This window comes from Anabrus simplex, chromosome 1 (assembly GCF_040414725.1).
Source record: "Anabrus simplex isolate iqAnaSimp1 chromosome 1, ASM4041472v1, whole genome shotgun sequence".
In the NCBI taxonomy this organism is placed as follows: domain Eukaryota; kingdom Metazoa; phylum Arthropoda; class Insecta; order Orthoptera; family Tettigoniidae; genus Anabrus; species Anabrus simplex.
In genome coordinates this window covers 256,690,674-256,699,397 of record NC_090265.1, presented here as the reverse complement: position 1 = coordinate 256,699,397, position 8,724 = coordinate 256,690,674, and the positions used below count along the sequence as shown (strand labels likewise).

The 8,724-nt window shown below is 40.9% G+C and overlaps 1 protein-coding gene across 4 annotated transcripts in view; it reads left to right on the top strand.

Annotated features, from left to right (window-relative positions):
• Positions 1-6,075: 6,075 nt before the first annotated feature.
• LOC136886505 (leucine zipper putative tumor suppressor 2 homolog) overlaps positions 6,076-8,724 on the top strand; it is a 791,346-nt gene continuing 788,697 nt past the window's right edge. For all 4 annotated transcript variants that reach the window (XM_068231046.1, XM_067159329.2, XM_067159335.2 and 1 more), the window contains exon 1: positions 6,076-6,139. The gene's annotated coding sequence lies outside the window, so the exon portion shown is untranslated. The remainder of the gene's footprint in view (positions 6,140-8,724) is intronic.

Below are 8,724 nucleotides of genomic sequence, written 5' to 3'. Positions count from 1 at the left end.
AAATAATAAATGCCACGATTAAAATGGAGTGGATACGTCTTTAGTAAATGAGACGGGATATATGTTTGGAAGCGAAAACCCCAAGATTATTATTTGTCGAGTAGATCAACTCTTTCAAAGAAAACAATCCTTCGCGTTAAGCAGATTATCACGGCTGTTCATGATGATGATGCTAATTGATTCTGTTTGTTATTCTATTCCAACTAGTCTAGAAATGAACAAGATGTTCTAAGAAGATGATAAGCCAGACTGCCCAAATGGGTGCCGTCGGATGACGTTGCCTGCCGAGAGATGACTAAGCCCAGAGGAGAATTATGCCAGTATTTCCCATTCACCTAGGGAAGTGAAAGGAGGCGTGTCCCTATGTCCTGTCAGCTGGACATAAGCCGACGACTGGAGCTGCTGAATTCAGATAAGTCTTGTTTTTAAATTAATGTAGTGATGCTTTATATTCATATGTGAATATAATACAATTTGTTAAGTTATTCCGTGCGAAATAATGAAGCGACGAGAGTGGTGTACAATGAATTAGATCAAAGGTGGTTAGGTAATCTTCATATATGAATGACAAATCCATAGATAGGTAGTCAATCAGTGATGAAAGCCTACGTTCGAGATGTGATCCATGTAGTGTGAAATGCTGAGTTCATTAAAGTGACAGGAAATTGTGTACTATGTCAAAGATAGATTTAGGTACGTGTGTACGTTTGTTATGACCAAGGAATGTCAAATTAGGGACCAGCAGTAGGATATGCTTGCCAAATAGATAGATGTGTTTACAATAATTTTTTTTTTGCTAGGGGCTTTACGTCGCACCGACACAGATAGGTCTTATGGCGACGATGGGATAGGAAAGGCCTAGGAGTTGGAAGGAAGCGGCCGTGGCCTTAATTAAGGTACAGCCCCAGCATTTGCCTGGTGTGAAAATGGGAAACCACGGAAAACCATTTTAGGGCTGCCGATAGTGGGATTCGAACCTACTATCTCCCGGATGCAAGCTCACAGCCGCGCGCCTCTACACGCACGGCCAACTCGCCCGGTTTACAATAATTTAAGGTTATGACGGAATTAAGGTCATAATGTCGTGAAATATGTCCATGAACCGTGATTGAAATAATAAATGCCACGATTAAAATGGAGTGGATACGTCTTTAGTAAATGAGACGGGATATATGTTTGGAAGCGAAATAATGATTATTTTAAGAGAAGTTGATATGAGATTGATAATTTAGAATGGTGGTAGTTATTGATTCTTCGCGAATATGAGCACGGTGATGTAGTAGTGGACTTAATGGTTTCAAGTTGAGTTTTTACTAAGTGGTAATGAATATGTAGTATTTATATTTACTATTTTTCTTACGAGCAAGCATGAGAAAGTTCACATATGATTGAAGTGACACATGTTGGTTAGCATGCATACTTGATAGTACCGATGAGGTCTCAGTTAAGAGGATGAAACCGAACATATTCACTATGTCACAGATGTTTTCTAATTCTGATCTATTCTCAGGCGAAAGGAAATGTAGTAACTTCTTAGGCACCACCCTATCACTGATGGCTGACTGTAGGTGTATAAATTGTATCTTATGGTCGAGTCTTCGCACAATGCAGACCACATTAGCTAGTATATTTCTAATAAAACTAGTAGAGTAGTCGTTAGAATATATGAAGTCGCACGTATGTTCAATTAAAAATGATGAGAAGATTCAGATTTAGAATAGTATATGGAAACTTACTGGTACTTGTTGAACCATTTATTAAAAATTACATTAATTTAGAAGAAGACTTATCAATATTCACGCAGTAAAGGAAGAAGCATGAATATTCAGAATTGTAAACCAGTTGTTTGTAGAAATGTTAGGGAACTATCCTCCCAAGTTGACATTTATAGGTATCTATTGATATGTTGTGTGAAAGATAGGAATAACCATATGTCAGCAAACTAATATGAGCTCAGAGTAAGAGCAAGTAATTAATTCGAAGGCTTCAAAGGTAATAGAGGAGAATTCCAATTCATGAGATATGGTTCTAGGCCTAAAATGCGTCCTGAATATTTTGAAACCGCCCTCAGTCTACAGTTTAGCTTATAATGCATTATATTGTAAATATTTTTATTTGCTAGGGTGCACCCAAACATATTTTAATTTAGTTACTTCAGCCTACTAATTTTAACTTTATATTTCGATCTAATCATTTCTTTTTAACCTAATATGGTGAGTTCGACATCTGTGGATTTATAATTTTAATTTGGTAATCACGAGCTGAGTTGTAGTAAAGTTTAGTTAAATAATCTATTATACGTACTTTAATGATTTGCCGTATATTCCATTCTTTCCTTGATTACTTGGCCAGTCAAGACTCAAGCACCTGGTGCAATAAATTTCAATACATTCATTTAAAAGTGACTAATTCAAATAGCATTTCTCATATTATGCATAGCGGGTGCCGGATATGTCAATTACCGGCAGATTCAAGGTGAACGTCGCTTATATGTATTTTTGCCCGATACCGACATTTCCTCAATTTCTTCTCACACCAGAAACGATGACGCGTTAACTGAAATGTTGGTATGGAGAGAGGCTAAGAGAAGAATTAAATGATTTATTATACATTCGGGTAGAAGAAGTAGATAGATTTAGGAAATTAAAGCAATGCTCGCCAAAGATGGATGGGATAATTAGGTGATCGTGCAGATTTCTCGATTAGAGATTCTTTTAGGGAGGATAGCATAATGTTCGAGCCTTGGATTGAAACAAGTGTGTAATAAATAAGATATGTAAAACTTAAATCATTCTTTCAATGTGTATCGTAGCATAGAGACTTAGATTTAAGTGGGTGAATACTGCAGCATCTTGATAACGTAAGAAATTCAATAAGTAACATATGAGAGTTATACCTATATGTAACCTAAGATTTCTTTGGCTCCGTATGACATGCTTTTCTCATATTCGGAACTCATAGCCCAAATGATGGATTATGTTAGTCAGAAGGATCGTAGTTAAGCTAGCCTGGATCTTATGCGTCCTCTCAGGGAGTCGGGGACGGCGCACTATTGTGAAGGCTTCGAATGATGAGCTTAAATCCAGCGAGTCGTTTTTACGGACTGCATTGTTGTTGATAGTGCACAGTCTTTTTTTCTTTGCTAGTTGCTTTACGTCGCACCGACACAGATAGGTCTTATGACGACGAAGTGCACAGTCTGTGAACCTTCTCATTTAGAAATGTTTTCTACCGTTGACCTTTGGAACATGCTATTTTTAAAGTAGCAGTAATTCATAGTTATCTATCCTACCATTTACAGTTTTGTACAGAAATGTCATGGCATTTTTCTCGCTTCGGAATTATAAGCTATAAAACTTGAAATTTAGTAGAAAATCCTTGTATGGTGTCATTAATGGGTATATGCCTGATCTTTTGCACTGTAATGCTCTAAGAAGTACATTCTAAATTTGTGCAATGTGTGTTTCTTTTTTTTTGGGGGGGGGGGCGATTCTATACAACACTTGCATTACTAATTTTGGTCTCACGAGGACATTGTACACACGAATGCGCGTATTTACCTCTTTAAATTATTTTAGATTCCTAAATACAAAACTAAGGGTCCTGTATGTTCCATTTATAATTTTTTGTATATGGGTAGTGAAAGTTCTCTGTCAAATAATATTCCAAGATATTTCACCTCATTTAACTTTGGTAGGCTGTGGATCCCTATTTTGAATGTGAAAATAAAAATAGGCTCTTTCTTTCGCGTGAAAGATACGGAAGAGACGTTGAAGTGTAATTTATTCTTAACAGACCACTGTAAACCGTGTTTTAAGTCGAGCTGCCATTGATAAATGCCAACAAATTAAATGTCCGAGAATCAAGCTTTGAGGAATTCCAGAGTAGATATAATATGTCCTTGATGAATGTTCTTTATATGTTACATATTGTTTTCTTCCACTGAGACAAGAGCTAAATAAACAGTTTTCATTCTCTGAAGTGTTAGATCTCTTCCTCCTTCACCCGTGTTTATAGGCTATTGCTGCTGCTGTTGTTATTGTTTGGGATATTAGTCCATATACTAGTTTGATGCAACCCTTTATGTTATACTGTTTCATACCCCCCTACAGGTCCCTCAACTAACTAATTGAACAAGTCCTGGACATCTGAAGAAGACGTGTCCTATTAATCTATCTCTTCCTCTGGTCAAATAATTCCAAATCGGTCTCTCACCAACACAATTCAGTATTTCTTAATTTATCCAGCCATCTAATCTTCAGCATTCTTCTGTAACACTACATTTCAAAAACATCTATTCTCCTTCTTTCTGCACGAGTTATTGTTCATGTTTCAATTTCATGCAATGTCATACACTACACAAGAGTACCGGTATTCTAGGAGTCTACGTACCCTTTAGTCCCGCCTCTTCATACGGGTTCGGGGATGAGGTGAGATGAATTTATTTGGCATGTTTATTACGACCGGATGCCCTTCCTGACGCCAAATTCAGTTGAGGGGCCAATGAGGACCTTTTTTTACAATTAGCGCTACGTTGGACCGACAACGACCTTGGGATAGGAAAGTGTTAAGAGTGAGGAGGAAGGGACCGTGGCCTAAGGTAGCCTACAGCCCCATTTGCCTCCTGTGGAAGTGAGAAACCAGGAAAAACCATCTTCAGTGCAGCCGACAGTAAGTTTCGAACCTACTATCTCCCGAATGCAAGCTGATAGCTACATGACCGAAACCGTGCAGCTACTTGCTCGGTAATAATGAAGATGAAGTAAATGAACTTGGGTCTGGAGCTGGAATGAATCTTTTTTTTTTTTGCTAGTTGCTTTACGTCGCACCGACACAGATAGGTCTTATGGCGACGATGGGATAGGAAAGTCCTAGGAGTTGGAAGGAAGCGGCCGTGGCCTTAATTAAGGTACAGCCCCAGCATTTGTCTGGTGTGAAAATGGGAAACCACGGAAAACCATTTTCAGGGCTGCCGATAGTGGGATTCGAACCTACTATCTCCCGGATGCAAGCTCACAGCCGTGCGCCTCTACGCGCACGGCCAACTCGCCCGGTCTGGAATGAATCGGCTGCGGCCTACGAATTGGAACTGTCCCGGCATTTTCTTGGAAGTGAAAATGGGAAAGCAGGGCAGCCGACGGTGGGGTTGGAACCACGCGTCTCCCGATTGCAGAGCTTGGCACCGTAGCCGTAGCTCCGTAACACACGCGGCCACTCCACTCTTTTTTTAAATTGGCTTTACGTCGCACCGAAACGGTAGTTAGGTCTTATGGCGACAATGGGGTAGGAAAGAGCTAGGAGTGGGAAGGAAACAGCCGTGGCCTTAATTAAGGTATTGCCCCAGCACTTTCCTGGTGCGAAAATGGGAAACCACGGAAAACCATTTTGAGGGCTGCCGACAGTGGGGTTCGAACACACTATCTCCCAAATGCAAGCTCACAGCTGCTCGCCCTTAACCGCACGAACAACTACTCGGTACTCGGCTCTTCAAGGAGTTATTATCTTGTTGTATTTCGCTTAAAGTAATACTCTCTACCACCATATCTTAAAAGCATTAATGTAGTGAAACACATTAATAAAGGGAATGAGACTGATCGTTACAATACACTGCGTATTATGGAAGTAACTGGGAAATTATTATGACAGTTACTGTACGAAGCATAGCATAAGCTTGGTTTATTTTTCTTTAATGTTTACAATTCGGACTATAAGCTATCATAAAGTTTAAAGAATTTTACGCAAGACATATCTTCTTTACATTCATTCACTAAAACCTTATTATAGCAGGTAATAGGACATTAAGAATTCTCGTTATAGAAATTCTTGATCACACCTGGCAGTAAAGCTTGTCTCTAATGCGGCGAGTTCGCAGCGAACAGGTACCGCCGTGGCTGTTATGTGCCGTGCTGATCTCTTCATTCTAATCTTTGCGGTAGAACGATTCAACTTTCTTTTATTATTGTTATTTTTTTGAAGTTCTCGCACCTGCCGCATGGCGGCTCTGTGAATGAGCGCTGGGGAGGGCCTGAGAGAGTCAAAGTGGGACCTAGCTGGCCAGTCCATGTGCTGGGAGCAGTGCGGTGAAGTGCAGTGTTGTGTGCGCGTACAAGTGTGCATCGTCCAACCGGAATATCACGAGGTAAGGATTGACACATTACCGTTTTTCTTACTTCTTGTACTCGTCTGCTCTATTTTTCCGAAATTGTGCTACTAACAGAATAACATGCTATATAACGGGAACTTAGGATTGAAATGTCAGTAGTTTTTGAATCGTGATCTACTTTGGAGGAATACATTATACTTTTCTAATTAAATCAATAACATTGCATTTCTAAACAATTTTCGTTTGTGAAATTATGGAACTTGTATCGTGTAAAAATTGAAACTTGAATGGCTGTCGATATTATGCACATCAAAACTGTTGGATGATTGTAGAACATTATGATTAATGCCGGTGAACAGGCTTGTGTTATGCGATCATTTATTTATGTGTGTAAGTATGCCATAATTTTTACTTAGGAAAATGAACTTTGGTGGAAATGTTGTCAATATCACTAATTTGATGCTTATCGAACTGAACTTCCCCGAACACACCTCATACTGGCTGACATGATTTATTCACCAATTGCAATACAACGCTCTCCATTTCTTGACCTTCTTCCTGGTTACTTGAAATCAGCACTTATTTGGATTGAGCCCAGTTTTACGATCAGATGCCCTTCCTGACGTCAGCCGTCTGTGGAAAGGTGTATTAACTATTTCGTGTTTCTGTGGTGGTTGGCCTCGACCTGTGTAAGTGAAGATGTGCATGACGATCACAAACGTTGCTAAAATCCCCGGCCTGGCGGGGATTCGACCTCGAGACCCTATGAACCAAGGCTACTACACTAGCCTTTCAGCCAAGGGGACAAACAATTACAGCTAAATTGAAGTACTGTAATAGTATTTAACATACATTTATACAGTATTCAGTCTTTCTTCGTCAGTTTATTCTCCAGGGTCTATTTTTCTCTCTAACGCAGCGAGCGATCCCACCTCTACCGTCTTGGACCGTGAGACTTAGGGTCGGAGGGATACAACTTGGGAGAAGGACCAATGTCTCATCCAGCGGCCTCGCCTGCTATGCTGAACAGGGGCTTTGTGGGGGGAGGAGATTGGAAGGGATAGACAAAGAATGGGGAGGGAAGTGGCCGTGGCCTTAAGTTAGGTACCATCCCAACATTCGTCTGGAGGAGAAGTGAGAAACCGTGGAAAACCACTTCGATGATGGCTGAGGATGGAATCTCACCCCTAACTCCCACCTCCTACTCAACTGACCTTCCGAGGCTGAGTGGACCTCGTTCCACCCCTCGTACCACTTTTCAAATTTCGTGGCAGTGTCGTGAATCCAACTGGAGGTGGGGGTGGCAGCTAATCACACTAACCGCTACACCACAGAGGCGGACCATGTGGGTGTGGAATTTACGAAATGGCAATCATGTCTGTATGGATAGGATCCTGCTGGTGCTATGATCTCGATATCAGCACTTCCATAAAACGACCAGATGCCCTTCCTGACGTCAGCCGTCTGTGGAAAAGTGTATTAACTATTTCGTGTTTCCGTGGTGTTGGCCTCGACCTGTGTAAGTGAAGATTTGCATGACGATCACAAACAATACGCCCCCGACTTGCTTATTTATATATCTATATCTATATCTATATATATATATTTGCTATTGGCTTTACGTCGCACAGAAACAGATATGTCTTATGGCGACGATGGGACAGGAAAGGGTTAGGACTGGGAAGGAAGCGGCCGTGGGGCTGCCGACAGTAGGGTTCGAACCCACTATCTCCCGAATACTGGATACTGGCCGCACTTAAGTGACTGCAGCTATCGAGCTCGGTTACTTATGTATCAACACGGGTGACGAATAAGAACGCGAAAGAGGAGACATTTCGAATATACTCCCAAAAAATGTTTCATCTTCTCCTCAAATAAATTTGCTATTGGATGAGAATTCGGAAATTTTCAACTGCTGATAAGAAATGCTAGTTGCTTTACGTCGCACCGATACAGATAGGTCTTATGGCGACGATGGGACAGGAAAGGCCTAGGAATGGGAAGGAAGCGGCCATGGCCTTAATTAAGGTACAGCCCCAGCATTTTCCTGGTGTGAAAATGGAAAACCATCTTCAGGGCAGCCGACAGTGGGGTTCGAACCCATTATCTCCCGGATGCGAGCTCATAGTTTAGTGAATAACACTTATAGGATAAACGAAGCGATTGAAATTCATAATATTCTGCTGCATTTCCTTCCCGTCCTTTTCCCAAGTATTGAAGGTCAACGCTATATGACGATTAAGCCCAGTTTTACGGCTTCCGCTCTTCCCGACACCAATTCTATGTAAAGGGATGCATTCACTATTCTGTGTTACTGAGCTGGTTAGTAGGTTGATGTGTTTTATGTGGATGGAGATATGTGTATTAAGACGAATACAAACGCCCAGCTGCCGAGATATAGGAATTAACCAGATGTAGCTAAAATCTCCGATCCGGCGGAGAATCGAATCCCGGGCCCTTTGAACTAAATACTTCTCTGCTAACCGTTCACTCAAGGAAACATTCCTGCTGTAGATCACAAGTATATGTTGTACTGTTTTGAATATTTGTGGGATTACGTGTCAGTCATCCCTGATTACTGCCAGAATGCCCGACTCGTTTGCTGAATGGTCAGCGTACTG